Source organism: Hypanus sabinus, chromosome X2 (genome assembly GCF_030144855.1).
Source record: "Hypanus sabinus isolate sHypSab1 chromosome X2, sHypSab1.hap1, whole genome shotgun sequence".
NCBI classification, from domain to species: Eukaryota; Metazoa; Chordata; class Chondrichthyes; order Myliobatiformes; family Dasyatidae; genus Hypanus; species Hypanus sabinus.
The window spans coordinates 37,130,897-37,148,987 of NC_082739.1; the positions used below are offsets into that span (position 1 = coordinate 37,130,897).

An 18,091-nucleotide genomic window follows, 5' to 3' on the forward strand; every position below is an offset into this window, starting at 1 on the left:
TGTATATGGTGACATATATTCTTTGAAATAAATTTATTTTGAACCTTACTTTGAATTTTGAAAGTATTTTATTTCAAAGAAACATTCTTGGAATTAAACCTGGAGAAGAAGAGTCTACAGTCATTATATCAATTTCCTTTCTTGGCAATGAATTAGCTCACATGTAGCCTCCTTGAGAAATGTTCTGAGTTGGGTTTCAAAAAGAGGCCTACATGTGACAGGATGTTTTTTGGATATGGACCATGTCTTCGTCCTCATGGCTGCTAAAATTGCATTTATATGTTTCTATTAAAATACGCAGATATCACAAGACCACGTCAGTGAAACATAATGAGGTAAAGCTTGTATTGCAGGAATGATGAGAGTCAGGGACCTTTTAAAGGAGTTCGTTCAGGGAAGAGGAAGATGCAAGGCTCATTAAGTTATGAAGGATGAGCTGATAGTTCTGATGTATGTAATACAGATTTTTAGTTGAACCAAAATTTACCCAGAGGGTTGTAAAGATGGAGAGTATTATTGATGTGAGGAGGATCCCTCCAGGAATTAAAAGGTGTAAATGTAATTGCTTTGGGGAACATAATACCATACAAACAGTTAATGAATGCAGTACATTAGCAGAAGTTTGTAGAAGATGGAGGTGCAGAGCCAGCCAGGAAAACTTTGGGAATGTGCCATTGCTCTGTCCAATCTGATTTTTGTTTTCTTCCTCAGCAAGGAATTTGGACTTGATTATTTAACCTCCCTTGTCCACATAGCCCAATTTCAAACTGGTATTACTAACTAATTCATGGAAAGATTTGTGTGTTTTGATTTGAATGTCGACTATTACAAGTGACTGTTTTGAGTTCTTTATTTGTTTTCTTTTTGGGATCTAGGTATTAGTGACAAGGCCCATATTTATTGTCCTCCCTATTTCCCCTTAAGGAAGGTGGTGATGCTCCTCATTCTTGAACTGGTGCATCCCTTCTGATGAAGGTATCCCACAACGTCAAGTAGTGAGTTTTAGAATTGAGACCCAACAGTGAAGGAATGGCATTGTACACCTAAGTCAGAATCGTGTGTTGTTTGGGGAGGAATCTGCTAGTGGTGGTGTTCCCATTGGCTGTTGTCCTTTCTATTCATTCTGATAGAGGTGACTGGTTTGGGCGATGTTCTTCAGGATAAATAGTTGCACTTCGTTTTGTAGATGGTACACTCTGTAGCCATAACAATGCAGTGGTAAGGGGAATTAATGTTTAATTTGTGGAGTAGGGTGTTGATCAAGTGAGCTACTATGTCCTGGATAGAGAGTGAACTCCACACTGATCCAGGCAAGTGGAGATGATAATGCCAGCACCTTTCTGACTTGAGTCCTGCCAGTTGTGCAAAAGCTTTGGAGTATCAGGAGCTGAATCAGACTCTGCAGACATCCAGTCACTGACCTCTTCTTGTACCATTTCGGTAACGACTTCAGTTGATTCTCTGGTCAATGATGGTGTCTAGGATCTCAGTGATGAATATCAAGGATAGATGGTTAGATTATCTCTTGTTGCAAATGACCCTTCACTTAGTATTTTTTTGGTACGACATTGCATGGTGGTTGCTACTCCATATGGGCTGGAATAGAAGGGCTCATTTTCTGAGGAATCCTGAAAGGAATTAACATTTTTTCCAATCAGAGTAAATACCTCCATTTCGGACATAATCTAAGGGCATTAATAAAGCTGCTGTAGAAAGTTACATCTAGGGCACTGTTCTGAGGAAGCCCTGGAATGCTCTCAATTGACCACAACCACCTTCCTTTCTGCAATGTATTGTTACAGTGTGTTTTAAGACTATGTTGTGCAGCAATGTCCACAAGCATTTTGTGTGTTAATGGCTCATGAAGTAGAAGATCTTAAGGCAACTGTTCTGATGTTCTATAATCAGTATACTCTTTGACCAATTCTGACCCACAGTCCCGCTAGTGAACCCAAATTCAGAACAAGTTTCCACCAATCAGAAACATTGATCTATAAGCTCCTGTTAACCAATCTTTATGTATCATTTCTCTCTGTAGACGTAAGATGCAAAAGAGGAACAATATTAGAGATATCCTAAAATTAGTTGCCTTTTAGCTCTTGAGCTTGTGATCATGTTGCTCTATGTTTCAACGTATACAATATACTGAACTGTTTGTTGCTTTTCACATGTATGTCAAACCAATACTGTTAAGTGGACATTTAAAGGATGAAAGAATGGCAGTGCAGAATGGAGCATTCTCAACATTATTAGGTGTTATTTTAACAATGGATTATAGTAATACTTACATTTTCCCTTTACTGATCTTCTCAAGAACTATGAACACTTGCAAAGATTTTATTTTAGGCATGTGCAGAAAGAGCACTTTGGCCTGTGCAATACAAGACTGGTGTGCAGGAAGTTAGAAGTTTGTTATTGCAGGTAGTGGTGCGAGCAATACAAGGCACCACCTAGTCACAAAATATATAGTATTGAATATCTTCCTGCATTTAAGTGGTAAGTCAAACCGTGGCCTTCCCCTACACTGTTTTGCCTCACTTAAACTCATCCACGCCCAGACTCCCATCATCTACTCAGCGCTCATCATCCCGATAAAGGGTCTCAACCAAAAAAGGCAACTCTTAATTTCCCACCATGGATGCTTCCTAACCTCTGCTGAGTTCCCTATTTTACGTGCGTTGCTCAAGATTTCCAGTTCTGCAGAACCTCTTGTGTCCTATCATTTACTTGCTCAGTTGGTTTTGTCGTTCTCTTATCAATATGCCTGGTATGGGTTTTCTTGCTGTCATTGGACTGATGGTGGGTACCATCTTAGTTAAACTGTAAAATGGCACCTTTGACAATGCTGCTGTCCATTGGTACCGCTCTTATATTTTTGACTCTGTTGTGTTGCTATCTGAGGCGAGTCTGCTGGTGAAGAGAGAACCATATATAATCCTAAACACATGGGCCTAGATGTTCTCACCATTATTCTCTAGGTCAGGGATTCCCAACATTTTTATACCAAGGACCCCCTACCATTGACCAAGGGGTCCGTGGACCCCAGGTTGAGACCCACTCTATCTCTTTAATGCAATTTCAAAATCGACTTCAAAAGAATTGTGACTTTAGTTTGGGTTAGTTTCAAAATAGCCCGTAGGCTCCTCTTAATGGTACTCTGGTTTGGTAACAGCTGGTGTTAGGAGTCATATTTCCTATCAAAATCTTTCTTCACGGCGCTGACCTTAAGTATATCCTAATGGGCTACACACCAGTATTGTCAGCACTCTTTAAGCCACTGGGGAGTTTTGATAAAGAATGAGCACACTCCATAGAGGAAGTAGGAAAGCATTTTTGAGCAGTATGTGGAGGAAGGGTGCTGCTGCTTGCAAGGGATTGCTAAGGAGGAGTTTTGACAGCGTAAGTGCCCTTCATGGATGCCTCCATTTTTGGGAGACCTGCAGAGAAGCAAAATCCTCCATCTGACATAGAACAGTACAGCACAGGAACAGGACTTTCAGTGTGAAAGAACCATTGACCAGAAGATGACAGTGCCATTTTGATTATTTTTACTATTGCAACTCAGCTGTGATCAGCAGAGATGTGGTAGCGTATAATCAGCAAGATCCTACAAATAGGTTGGCTGTGAGGTTTACCCTGACTTTAACTCTGAGAGCATGCAGGCACCTATGAATTGTAGAGGCAATTGAAAATTATTACAATGAGCAATGGATGGGCACTGACCCCCCCCCCCCCATAGAACTTGAGTGAGATATTTTTCAAAGTAAATTCATTATCATCGTATCTATATGCCACCATATTCTACCTCGAAATTCATTTTCTTGCAGGCATTCACAGTAGGATAAAGGAATACAATAGAATCAAAGAAGAACTACACACAAAGACAAACAGCCAACGGGCAAAAGAAGACAAACTATGCAAATACGATAATAAATGCAGTAAATAATACTGAGAACACTGAGCATCCTTGAAAGTTAGTCCATAGGATGTGGAGTATAAGTTCAGAGCTGAGCTGAGTGAAGCTATCCACTCTACATTCTTCTTGTTGTCGCCTCTTTTGTCAGATACCTTTCAAATACTTTCATTCTTTTCTGATCTGATGCTCTCATAGGGAATTTGTTGATGCTACCTGTGTCTGTGGTGATTGGGGTCCCAGCTTGGGTTGGTCTACTTGAGAGTAGTTTTGCAGGGGGTAGAGAGGACCCCGACTGCAAGGGGGCAATCACTCTTGCCCTCTAATGCCAAAAGCTCAAAGTGAAACATTATTAAAAGTTGGTTCTTCTGGGAGTGAATAACTTCAGCTATTCAGACCATGGTGGTGTAAAATGATGCCAGAAATTAACTTTGGACATTACTACGCTATCTATGTCACCTGAGTGTCCTGAAAGCAAGAAAAAATTGCTGGGGGCATTCAGATCTTGCGCTATGTCCAGACGCCATTGTAATTGAGGTTCATTCATCCAAAAACTGTTAGTAATATGATTTTATCTACATATTGCTGCTTATTTTCCTGTTGTTGTGACAACAAATTTCCTGACCAAACACTGGGGCATCACTGCTCCTCCGGAGCTCCAGCAACTTGGGTTCAGTCCTGACCTTGGAAAGCAATCTATCTCTGGAGCTTGTATTTTCTGTCTGTGGGTTGAGGTTTCCATTTCCTCCAAGGTAGCAAAGATAAGTAAATTGGATACTGTAAGTTACCCCTAGTGCAATAGGGTGTCAGGAAAATCAGGAATTGGAAGTGGGAATTGATGTGAACATGCAAGAGAATGGGTTAAAGGGAAGTCGGTGGGTGAATGGGACTCCTCAAAGAGCTGGTTTAATGGTCTCCTCCTTTGCTGTAAGAAATTACAAGCATCTGCATTGGTTGCACAGTGATCATGTTTCTGTACCACTCTCTAGAGGCCTGGACTATTTATCCAGAGTAAAGTTTAAGTCTAATACAAAAGGGAATTTGAGTCAAAGACACTGCAGATTTTTTCAGGATTTTATTTAATGGTGACCATGAAAGTATTGAATTTCTGTAAAAACTGCTCTGGTTCAGTAATATGCCTTGGGAAAGTAAATCTGCTGTGTTACTTTGGCCTCCCTGTGACTGCAGAGCCACCAATACTCTGAGTTACCCTCTAAAATAGTGCCTAGGTGTGGGGGAGGTGTGGTCCGTTATGAATGGTGTAGTTCACATCCCATGAATGAAAAAGAAGGGTGATCTGAATGTACAGAATTCGATAAAATATGTCAATGTTTTGTGAATTTCATGTCTTGAACATGAACAAAGTCACTGGGTTAATCAAGAGAGAAGCTGGGGAATATTTCTCTCAAAATCCAGAAGAGCTGGAGGTTACTTTCGTTCTCACACTCTCACACCATTTTTTTGGAATTATAATTTAAATTTCCCAGTGTGGAGACAAGATGCCACAGAGCCAAGGTTCATATGGGACTGAGTTGAAATCCTCTCTCTGGGTCTCTGTCATGGATTCGTGCTCATGCCTTAGAGGATAAAATGTCAATTGAAAATGATACTTAATGACCTGGCATGTCTTTTTGAAATGTCAGATCTCTATCTCTCTATTCAGGTGAATCATGGCATAATACAAGGGAGAGCATGGAGTTCTTGTGTGTTGGGCAATATTGCTCACCCAACAACTGCAGCTGAGTTCCTTTCCTAGTCATGAGAGAAGAGGAGATCTTCTATTGTGCATTTTGGCTGCTTATTCCCAGAGAGCATGGTGTTTAACTTTATTCTGTCCCTTCAGAACAACTTGCCTAAATTTTCTGATGTAATATGGTCCTCAAATTCATGTGTGAAAAACAAAACAATGGTATCTTAACTTTGAAGGTCACGCTTCCTTTCACGCTTCTGACTTGTATATTACTTACCCCTTCAGGGCACTGAATAAGGTAATTTCAGACAAAATGTCTGCCTCTTCTGATTACACTTCCTTTACCATCTATCTTAGATTATGAACTAAAGTGGGGAATTATGGACAGTGGAAAATCAAACTTTCCAGTGTGTCGATGAAGAAGAAGAAATGTATAGTGGTTAGCGTAATGCTTTCATAGTGGCAGTGACCTGGGTTCAATTCACCACTGTCGGTAAGGAGTTTGCATATTCTCCACATGCTGCATGGGCTTCCAAAGACATACAGGTTAGCTGGTTAATTGATCACATGGGTGCAATTGGGCAGCACAGGCTCATTGGGGCAGAAGGGCCTGTCACCATGCTATATCTCTAAATAAAAATAAATAAGTAAGTGTCCCCAACCTCTCATCAGAACAAGAAAATGCATCAAGGCTTGGAGAGAAGGATGAAAGACCAGAACAGTAACAATAATCTGCGATTGAACTGACTGAAAGGAACAATTAGATGATTTAAAGGATGAAGTTACAAAGTGAATGGAGCCATGGGGTGCCATGGTTGCTTAGCGGGTTAGTGTGACGGTATTACGGCTTGGGGTGTTGAGGAGCTCAGAGTTCAATTCTGGTACTGTCTGTAAGGACTTTGTATGTTATTCCTGTGACCGCATGGGTTTCCTCCCACGGTCCAAAGATGTTCTAGTTAGTAGGTTGATTGATCATTGTAAATTGTCCTGTGATCTGCGTTGCTCTGGGTTGCTGCGTTGTGTGCTCATTGGGCCGGAAGGGCCCACTCCACACTGTATCTCTCAGTAAATAGATCTTATCGGAGCAAAAAGGGAGGTTTGAAAAGAGCAACAAAACCATTATCTGAAATTGTTGGAAGTCTGAGTCCACAGTCAAGAGTTGAGGAAATGTTCCTCAAACTCAAGTTTCCTAGCAACAGTGCAGGAGGACACAAAATAGAGTTGCACAGTTAATGAAAATATAATGAACCATAAACGCTAGAGATCCTGTAGATGCTGGAAATCTTGAGTAACACACACAAAACGCTGGAGGAACTCAGCAGGTCAGGCAACATGGAGACCTTTCATCAGGGTCTCAGTCCAAAATGTTGACTGTGATGGAGTGGAGCCTTGAGGACAGAGTCAGATTTGAAGACTGGGTGGAGGTGTTCTGTAAAACTGTCTCTTAATCTGTCTGCCTTCCTCAATGCACTAAATGGAAGAAAATGAAGGGAAATTGTTTCACCCAGATCAGGTTTGGGACCCTGGATGATGAGAAGGAGGTAAAAAGGTAGGTGCTGTCAGTCTATCCCAGGGCAAACCAAATTGTACACTCAGTGGCCACTTTAAAAGGTACACCTGTACACTGTTTTAGGTTACCTATCTCGATGACTATCGTCCAGTAGCACTTACATCCACAGTGATGAAGCATTTTGAGAGGTTGGTGATGAAACACATCAACTCCTGCCTGAGAATCGACTTGGATCTACTCCAATATGCCTGCTGGCACAACCCATCCACACCAGATGCCATTTCATTGTCTCTTCACTCCACCTGGAACATCTGCTCAGCAAAGATGCACACATCAAGATGCTCTTTATTGACATATCGACGTAGCATTCAATGACATCATCCCTTCAAAACTAATCAATGAGCTTCAAGACCTTGGCCTCAATACCTTCTTGTGCAATTGGATCCTGGATTTCTTCACTTGTCAGTTCGGATTGATAACGGCATCTCCTCCATGTGATATCAATTAGCATAGGTGCACCCCAAGGGTGTGTGCTTAGCCACTTGTTTTAGTCACTACACCTATGACTGTGTGGCTACGTATAGTTCCAATGCGCATGGCCAAGTGGTTAAAGTGTCAGTCTGGTGATCTGAAGGTCGCTAGTTCGAGCCTCAGCTGAGGCAGTGTGTTGTGTCCTTGAGCAAGGCACTTAACCACACGTTGCTCTGCGATGGCACCGGTGCCAAGTTGTATGGGTCCTAATTCCCTTCCCTTGGACAACATCGGTGGCGTGGAGAGGGGAGACTTGCAGCATAGGCAACTGCCGGTCTCCCATACAACCCTGCCCAGGCCTCAGTCATCATCGAAAATCGATGGACAGACGAAGCAGATAGTTCCAATGCCATATTCAAATTTGTTGATGATGTCACTGTCATAGGCCGAGTCAAAGGTGGTGACGAATCAGTGTACAGGAGAGAGATTGAGACTGAGTGCTGCCCTAACTACTCAATGTCAGCAAGACCAAGGAGCTGGTTATTGACTTCAGGAGAGGGAAACCAGAAGTCCATGATCCAGTCCTCATTGGAGGATCAGAGCTGCAGAGGGTCAGCAAATTCCTCAGTGTTACCATCTTGGAGGACCTGTCCTGGGCCCGGCACCTAAATGCAATTACGAAGGAAGCATGACAGCGCCTCTACTTTCTTAGAAGTTTATGAAGCTTTGGCATGACATCTAAAACTTTGACAAACTTTATAAGTGTGTGGTGGAGAGTATATTGACTGGCTACATCACAGCTTGGTATGGAAACATTAATGCCCAGTGGATGGAGTCCAGTCCATTACGGGTAAAGCACTCCCCACCATTAAGTTAATCTACAGGGAATGTTGTTGCAGAAAAGCAGCATCCAGTATCAGGGACCCCCACCACTCAGGTCATGCTCTCTTCTCGCTGCTGCCACCAGGAAGAAGATACAGGAGTCTCAGAACTTACACTGCCAGGTTCAGGAATAGTTATTACCCCTCAACCATCAGGCTGTTGAATCAGAGAGAATATCTTCGTTCAACTTTTCCCATCACTGAACCTAGGGACTCACTTTCAAGGACTCTTCATCTCATGTCCTCGATGTTTATTGCTTATTTATTTTTTATTATTATTATTATTTTTTTATTTTGTATTTGCAATTTGTTGTGTTTTGCACACTAGTTGTCTGCCCTGTTGGTGCAGTCTTACTTTGACTCTGTTATGGTTATTGAATTTCGAGTATGCCTGCAAGAAAACTCATCTCAGGGTTGCATATGGTGACATATGTGCTTTGATAATAAACTTACTTTGAACGTTGAACAGCTTGTTAATACAAATATCAATCAGCCAATCATGTGACAGCAACTCAATGCATGAAAACATACAGACAGGGTCAAGAGGTTCAGTTGTTGTTCAGACCAAACATCAGAATGGGAAGAAATGTGATCTAAGTGACCTTGACCATGGAATGGTCATTGGTGCCAGATGGAGTGATTTGATTATCGAAACATCCAACAAGTGGCAGTTTGTGAGTGAAAACAGCTTGTTAATGAGAGAGGTCAGAGGAGAATGGCCAGGCTTGATTCAAGTTGACAGGAAGGTGACAGTAACTCAAATAACCCCATGTTACAACAGTGGTGTGGTGAAGAGCATCTCTGAACGCACAACACATCAAACCTTGAAGTGGGTGGGCTACAGCAGCAGAAAACAGTGAACATACACTCAGTGGCCACTTATTAGGTACAGGAGGTACCTAATAAAGTGCCATTATTTGATTCAACTTTTCTCTTTAGAAACTACTGCTTTTGCCTTAGCCTGTGCAGTTGCAACCCATTTATGTCCCCAGAATTGCCTGCTCGAGTAATTTTCTGTCTGTCCATTCTTTCTGTATCCTCCATAGACTGGCTCATCCAAAACCATTCTACCAATAACTGTTTGCCTATCATTTTGTTGAATAATATTAAATTCCAGACTCCATAGGTCAATTTCAATGGTAGCCATATAACATCCCAGCCACTCTGTTCCTCTTACTTTGTTATTGAAACTCCCTCTCTTTCTCTTCCCACCATTAGTAATGTCGAACACTGCTGGCACTAAGTCTCCCTTCCAAATCTCACCTCCTTGACAAAGCTTTCAGTCCCCGTTCCCAAGATACCCCTGTTGTTCCCTTGTTCTTGGAAAATGAAATGCCAGTTGAGAGCAGAGTAGTTGAGAAATGCTGGCAGCCCATCGTCATATTTTTAGTTACTGCTATCATAACAGTGTCTTCAAATAACGATAGAGTGAATGAGAAGACATGGCAATATTTCTGTAGTGGGCCTTTCTCGGTACGTACATCTTTCTGAAGTTTGAACTCTGAACCTTGAGGGGTGAGATGGAAGTCTTTTAATCAATTTCTGATGGTTCAAATCATATTGGAGATGTGAATTATTTCTAAAATCTTGAACAAGACAGTGGTGAATCTGTATAATTCGTTGCCACAGACGGCTGTGGAAGCTAAGTCATTGGGTATATTTAAATCAGAGATTGATAGGTTCTTGATTAGTAAGGGGGACAAAGGTTATGGGGAGAAGGCACGAGTATGGGATTGAGAAGGATAATAAATAGTCATGATGGAACAGCGGAGCTGACACTATGGGCTGAATCGCCTAATTCTGCTCCTGTGACTTATGGTCTTGTTCTTAAAAACATTAAAGCACCAGTTAAAAATATAACCTGTGTAACTCTCTCACTGGGCTCATTTACAATCTCGGCCCATTAACTAACTCTGCTAACAGCCACATGACTCAGCGGTGAAGAGGCCACCTTTCATAAACAACATATGTCTAGGGTCGGTATGATTTGGGGTTCAACCAAACAGGAATGTCATGATGTTCTGACTAAAGAAACCTTGATTTGAGTGAATGCTGTGTAAATAGTGCCCATACTCAATTATTGTTCAGCAAGAAATAACAGATCATAAAATCATAAAGTATATTTATCAATCTCAGCTTCATGAAACAGTTATTAAGAGAAAGAAAAGAAAGAAGAATAAAAAAGCAAAGGGCCCATTACAATTAAACCAGTCCAATGTGCACATAATCACTGGAGCTCATACTGGAGTATTTGGGGGTATATCTCTTGCTCACATGCTGGACCCATAGCACCTACCACATTCTGAACTTCCCTTCACGACCATCTTGAACAAACTGGCTCTCTCTCAGGAGGATTGGCCCTTCCTCCTTGGAGCCATTCATCTGCACAAGGCGCTTCTTCCATCGGGGACTCTCCTTCCAATGGCATTCTGCCGCTCTGCAGCTCCCGGCAAAAGACCCCAAACCAGACTGCTGTCCTTCAGAAAACTCTTCCCCCCACAGCGCACTAGAATGTTCTCTCACATCCCACAATCCTGATTGGTTGACTCACATTCCTTAGTTGGACAACATGGGTCCTTAGCTGAAGCCAAAACACACTTTCCAGCATGGTACGCTGCTTTTACAGAAAACTGCTAATACAAGCTGCTTCAGTCTTAACCAGGGCTTTGCAGTTACAATAAGCAGTATAAAGTGTACTGGTAAAACTTTGGCATTTCATTGTATGCAAATCTATTTTTAAGTGCCTCTCATAAGAATGAAAGGACAACATAATTAATAAATGGAATGGGATTGGGTGTCCAGTGAGGCTCCTTGGGATGTGTATATATCATTGAAATTCTGGAGGCAGTACCAGAGGGTAATCAAGAAATCTAATGGACTCCTGGTCTTCATATTTGGAAGGCTGGAGTACGTTATGTTGTATTCCAAACCCTGATTAAACCACATATGATGTGATATGGGTGCTATGAATAGCTCATTGGCACTTGCTAAATTGTGATTGGAACTCAGGTGATGAAAAATCTATTGCTACTGATGACTCTGGCCCCCACCTTTCCAACTGAACAGTCTGCCAACACTTGCACTTGAAAAATGACTCATTCAAACATACATAACTTCCTTTGGAAATAGTAATTTCTTTCACCTATGATAAACCTGCAGAGTAAAAAAAAACATTAATTCTTTTCTGTAGCCTGTTTTCAAGCAATAAAGGAAACCTGGTTTGCCTTTTGAGTCAAGTAGCAACAGTAAGACAGAACATTTGATTTACCTGAAGTGTTTTTAATTCCTTGCAATGACTATGCTGTAATCTGGAATGAGTAACACATTTCTAACATCATTAATCCTAGTCAGAAGCTAGGTTTTCAGGGAAACAGAATAGATAATTACCTGTGAATTCCCTTAATTGGTGCTTTATGAATATATTTTAAATTTTAGAAATGCAGGCGGAAGCTAATTGTAGTGAGAAAGACAATGAGTATACTCTGCAGTTTGGTTTTAGCCTGATATTGTTTTTGAAAGATACTCTGAATCCACCTCTGTCTGTTCTCTTTATGTTTAGTAAATGCATTTTAGCTATTATCAAATAAGGTTTTCAGCCTTGAGTTATGAGGTGAAGCTCTACTCCAGGCTCCCACATTTGTGTCTTCATTAACACAGCACATTTTCATTACTACATTGCAATGGATTCTGCCCCCCCCCCCCCCAGGTGATTCTTGGCATCTACATCTACCATGGTTGCTCTGAGAGTCTCGTGATGGCTTGCATAAACTCCCAGGCAACATTAGCCCACTCCAATTTTGCCTACCATCCAAATAGATCTACAATAGGTGCCATCTTCCTGGTTCTGCAATCATCCATGAAGCATCTGGACAGTAGAGACACCTACGTTAGGCTGTTGTTTAATGACTATAGCCCCGCCTTCAAGCAAACTCATCTCCAAGCTCCTGGAGCTGAGACTCAACAGCTCTCTTCCACCAGCATTTTGTGTGTGTTGTTTGGATTTCCAGCATCTGCAGATTTCCTCGTGTTAGCTCTCTTTGTGGCTGGATCCTTGGCTTCCTGACCAACAGACTGCAATCAGTGAGGGTAGTCAGCAATGCCTCCACTACGATCATTCTCAACACTGGTGCCTCAATAGGTTGCATTCTTAGCCCTCTCCCCTACCTTCTCTACACTCAGAATTGTGACCAGGTTTTCCTCTAACTCCATCTACAAGTTTGCAGATAATAGATAATAGTTTGTAGTGGGACGCATCACAGCTTGGTATGGCCGCTGCTCCGCCCATGGCTGCAAGAAGCTCCTCTCCACACATTCAGTGTACACTTCTCACTGCCTCAGTAAAGCAGCCAACACAATCATAGAGCCTCCATCCTAGGAATTCTTTCTTCTCCTTCCATCGAGCAGACGATACAAAAGCCTGAAAGTACATAGCACAGGCTCAAGGACAGCTTCTGTCCTGCTATTATAAGACTATTGAACAGTTCTCTGGTACGACAAAATGGACTCTTGACCTCACAATCTACCTCATTATGACTGTGTGCCTTAGATTTACAGGTACAGAGAAAGTGCACGCTGTACGACCTCAAAGCAAGTTGTATTGAATTGATCTGTATGGAAGGAATGCAAGACAGGTTTTTCACTGAATCTCAGGACAGTAACAATAATGAAACAATTTACCTCTTTTTGTGATGCACTGGTTTCTTAGGCAATGTATATCACATGCAGTGATGTAATCTCAGATTGTAAGATCATATCTCACATTGATTTAAGTTGCAAGTCGTATTTGATTACTTACTGTTCTGCTAAAAGTGACCATTGAGTGGGAGCAACTCAGTCAATGAGAACTCTTTTAGAACTCATTCACATGTTATTTGGTGCTATTTATGACAACGCTATTAATTTGATTCCGTAATAAAGTACAGGAATATAGAGCATCTCCTTGTTCTTTCCTCACTATATCTCAAGTTCGTCTATGTTTCCAACACATATTTTAATGTTTGTACACGTTTAATGCATTAGCAAGAGTTTTAATCTCAGAGAAAGGGGCAAATGGTTTACCCCAACCAAGATGTAGCAATCATAGATTTGAAATCTGGTTGCAACAACATTTTGGATTGAATGTTCGATATTTCCATTAGCCATTGCAGAAGTCCTTTCTGACCTTGCTATAATTTTATGGCTTACCTCTTTGGAAGAAAGTCTTTTCTACGATAGTATGCTTTAGCTTCTTAAACTTTGAAGAGGAAAAAGTTCACGGGGTGCCATGGTAGTGTGAAGCTATTGTAGCTTGGGGCATCAGACGTAGGAGTTCAATTCTGATGTCATCTGTAAGGAGTCTATATATCCTTCCCGTGGAGTGCATGGGTTTTCTCTGGGTCCTCAGGTTTCTTCCCACAGTCCAAAGGCGTTAGTAGGTTAATTGGTCATTGTAAATTGTCCCGTAATTAATTTAGGGTTAAATCGGGGGTTGCAGCTCGAAGGACCAGAGAGGCCTGTTCTGCACTATATTTCTAAATAAATAAATAACAATCTCACTTCTATTACCTTTTGATTCATCTTCATTTGCGCACAGTCAGTCCATATATTACGTCTAATCCAAAGATGGGTTACTGTGCACAGTTCTGCTCCATCACCAGTGCTCCTAATTTCACTTCTTTAACTGATTTCGACAAGTCAGCTTGAATCCTAAAATGCTTTCTCTAGAACATGTTACCTTCATGACATTACAATATTTCCTAGGTGGCCTGTACCTTAAATAAACTTGACATCACAAAAATTTTGGCTGGTTCCAAATCTATATGTTGTCATTTCCAAAATCAGAGTTATAATTAGGTTTATTATTGCTGATATGTTGTGAAATTTGTTGTTTTGTGGTGACAGTGCAGTACAAGACAAAAATTACTGTAAGTTACAATAAACAAATAATGCAAAAGAGGAATAGCGAGGTAGTATTTGTAGACCATTCAGAAATCTAATGTCAGAGGGAAAAAAGTTGTCCATAAAACCTGGAGTCCAGATCTTCAAGCTCCAATGCCATTTCCCTGATGACAGTAATGAGAAGACCATAAGACATAGGAGCAGAATTAAGCCATTCAGCCCATTGAGTCTGCTCCGCCATTCAACTGTGGTTGATTTATTTTCCCTCTCAACTCCATTCTCCTGCCTTCTCCCCATAACCTTCAATACCCTTGGTAATCAAGAATTTATCAGCCTTCTCTTTAAATACACCCAATGTCTTGGCCTCTACAGCCATCTGTGGCAACAAATTCCACAGAGTCATCATGCTACGGCTAAAGGAATTCCTCCTCATCTCTGTTCTAGAAGAGGGCATGTCCCAGATGGTGAGGGCTCTTGATGATGAATGTTGCCTTCTTGAGGCACTACTTTTTGAAGATGCCATCAATGGTGGGTAAGTTTCCACCTGTGATGGAGCTCGCTGAGTCTACAACCCTCTATAGTCTGTTTCAATCCTGCGCATTGCACTTCCATACGAGGAGGCGTCAAATCTCATTGGCAGTTGCTTTATTGTGCTTTAACGCGAGTATCACAGACTTACACTATCTGTTTCTTCATTACTTGATCTCCATTTGTAAATGCTGCTCTATTTAAATGACAAATCAAGGTTCTGGTTAGCCTTCTGAGGTTTAGATTTCATTTAGAGTCATTGAACACTGCAGCACAGAAGCAGGGCCTTCGGCCTATCTCGCCCATGCTGGGCTACTTATCTGCCTCGTCCTGGACCATAGCCCTCCATACCCTTCCCATTCATGTACCTATCCAAATGTCCCTAAAATATTGAAATTGAACTCACTTTCACCACTGGTAGCTCATTCCACACTCACCATCCTCTGAGTGAAGAAATTCCCCCTCGTGTTTCTTTTAGCATTTCACCATTCACAGTTAACCCAGTTACTAAATAGCTCTAGTATTTTCCAACCTCAGTGGTTCTTGCATTACCCTAAAGAAAAGCACTTCAGGATGTATATTGTATACATTTCTCTGATATTAAATTGTACCTTTGAACCCCTTATTATTTTGTATCCCTCTGTCAAATCTCCCCTCATTCTTCTATGCTCTAGGGAATAAAGTCCTAACCTATTCAACCTTTCCCTATGACTTGGGTACTCAAGTCCTGGCAACATCCTTGTAAATTTTCTTTGAACTCTTTTAATCTTTACCTATTTTTAAGAATTTACCTAAGAATACTTTGTTTTACTTCCCTGTCCGTTCCATTTGTCCCGTTGTTCATGGTTCTCTGCTCATGCATGCACTCATGAACACCTCCCTATCTAATTTGTATTAATGCAAAAGCACGTGGATATTCCTCCTGAATGACTATATTGTTTATATGCTGCATGGTTGCCTACTCAATAGGATGTTATAGGGGCAAGATGAAGGCATGTAAGAATCCAAGAACATAAGAAATAGATCTGGAGTAGTCCAGATAGGCACAGAAGTCTATTCATTAAGATCATTTACCTCAACATAGTTTTTCTGTAATATCCTGGCATCCCTTGAGTCTCTTAATAACTAGAAATCAACAAAGCTCTGTTTTGAATAAGCTGAATGATCAAGATACTACAATCCTCTGCAGTAAGCAATTCCAAAACTTTTCAAAAGCTCTCTCATTTTCCAAAACTTCCTAGAATACCAACTGAGTCAACTCAGTCTCTGATGCCAGCACGTGCAGTTTCTTGTGTCTTAACCCCATCTCTGATCTTTGGCTGTTTGGCCACAGCATTTCACTACCCAGTCCAGAGATCTGTCAACCTATGTCAGTTTTAGTTCAGTCATAATTGTATAACCATTGGTATTTGGGGAAGTTTTGGGGTTTCTTGCCAAGAATTCAAGCTTGACAGAGTTGGTTGAACTAGAAGTTATTTGGAAATAACACCCTAACTTTTCCGTCAGGTATTGTTTGGTATACGCGCACTTCACTGATTTCTATTGGCTCTTGATTAGCGACACCTTATGTTTATGGGTCCTGTGTTGGCTTTAACATCTATTGGTGGTCTTTCCATCCCTTATCTCTACATCTTCCTCCAATTTCATCCCTCCTATCTAATATTTCCCTGTCTGGCTTGGAGCCAATTTCCTTTTACCTATTTAGAGCTCTTTGAAGCCTTTAGTTACATTGCAGATATAAGTTGTATTTCTGCTGTTAGCAACTCTCATGAGCAACTGGTTAACTTGACCACCATGATACCTTGTATTTCCACAGATGTGTCAGCGGGGCGTTTGAAATTTTCCTGAAGACCTTACTTCACGGAGAAATCGCCATTGTAAGTAATGTTGAAAGTCTTGTGACACTTTGCTAGCGAGATGACTCCAGAAGCTTTGAAACATGTTGACTAAATGCAGAATTGTCAAGAGTATAGTTGCTAATTCTGGTTGGACTTGTACTTCAATGTTTTGGTACTTGACCTTCAGTCACTCTTGTGTTATTGGTTGCCTGGCATGTCCATCATCACAGTGCATGCCTTCCACTTTTATTTTCTTCCCTTGTTAATGTTTTCATAATTAAGGAACAAAATTCTTTAAGGAAGATGATGAAACACTTTTTAAAAGAAAATATTCTTTGATTCTAACTTGTTAATCTTTAATTCCTGGATACTATAGTACAGATACAGAGTGTTGGCAACCCTAGTTAGAGCTGAACATAGTTGAAGGTGATATTGGTAAAACCTGATTGACAGTGTGATTTGAATGAAAAAAAGACCAGTACAGGTATGTTGGATTTGGACATTCTCAACTGCCATTGTTTTCTTATTAATCATATTCATATGACCTAATTCTGATTTGTGTGAGGAGGATTACTAAGATCTTGCACCATTTGGATAGCCCGTTGAAAGCTTGTAATGAAATTGATTCTAGTGCATATTGCATGTCCTGGAGATGGCTGAGAATTTTTTCGAGGTTGGTGTATGATGTAGGCAAAGAAAATTAGTTCCTGCACTGATGGTGTGAGGCACTTGGTCAGTAGCTAGTTACCTGCACACGATTGGAGGGGAGCAGTCCAAGTGATTGTAACAATCAAAGTTCCCTCTAAATTTAATTTAGAGTGGCATGCACTGATCATTGCACTGAACAGGAAATTTTTACACAGCCTGAGAACTGCGCGGTAATTAAAATTTTTTTTTGTAATATGCACATCAAACAAACAAACCACGTTTCATGACACAATTAAATGATGTCAGGTAGTCAAAACAACTGACAAGCATAATGGCAAAAGTAAGATATTTTGACCGGATGGCTTCGGCGTTCAGTGGGCTGGTATCAGTGGAAGTGTACCAGTTCATAGAAATGGAGGGAGTTCGGATGGAAAAGCTTCATAAGATATTTTATTACACCCTCTCAGAAATCCCATTATGATAGTAACCTCCCTGTTTGCTGGAGAAATTGTGGATATTGAAATGCAAACCATTATCATATCTTCTGGGAATGCCCCGATATCAAAGGCTATTGGAGTGGGATACACAATGCCCTACAAGACATCTTTAAATGTGAAATACCCTTAGAAAGTAAGACCATATATTTTGGGTATATACCTCAAGAATGGTTGAAAAGAGATAAATATTTAATGAATATACTGGTTGCTGGTAAAAAGACTCTTACTAGGAAATGGT

At 40.9% G+C, this 18,091-nt stretch overlaps 1 protein-coding gene across 2 annotated transcripts in view; it reads left to right on the top strand.

The window, feature by feature from the left end:
- The window catches only part of pknox2 (pbx/knotted 1 homeobox 2), a 489,281-nt gene that overhangs the window by 65,276 nt on the left and 405,914 nt on the right, over positions 1–18,091 (top strand). For both annotated transcript variants that reach the window (XM_059957270.1, XM_059957269.1), the window contains exon 2: positions 16,687–16,747. The gene's annotated coding sequence lies outside the window, so the exon portion shown is untranslated. The remainder of the gene's footprint in view (positions 1–16,686; positions 16,748–18,091) is intronic.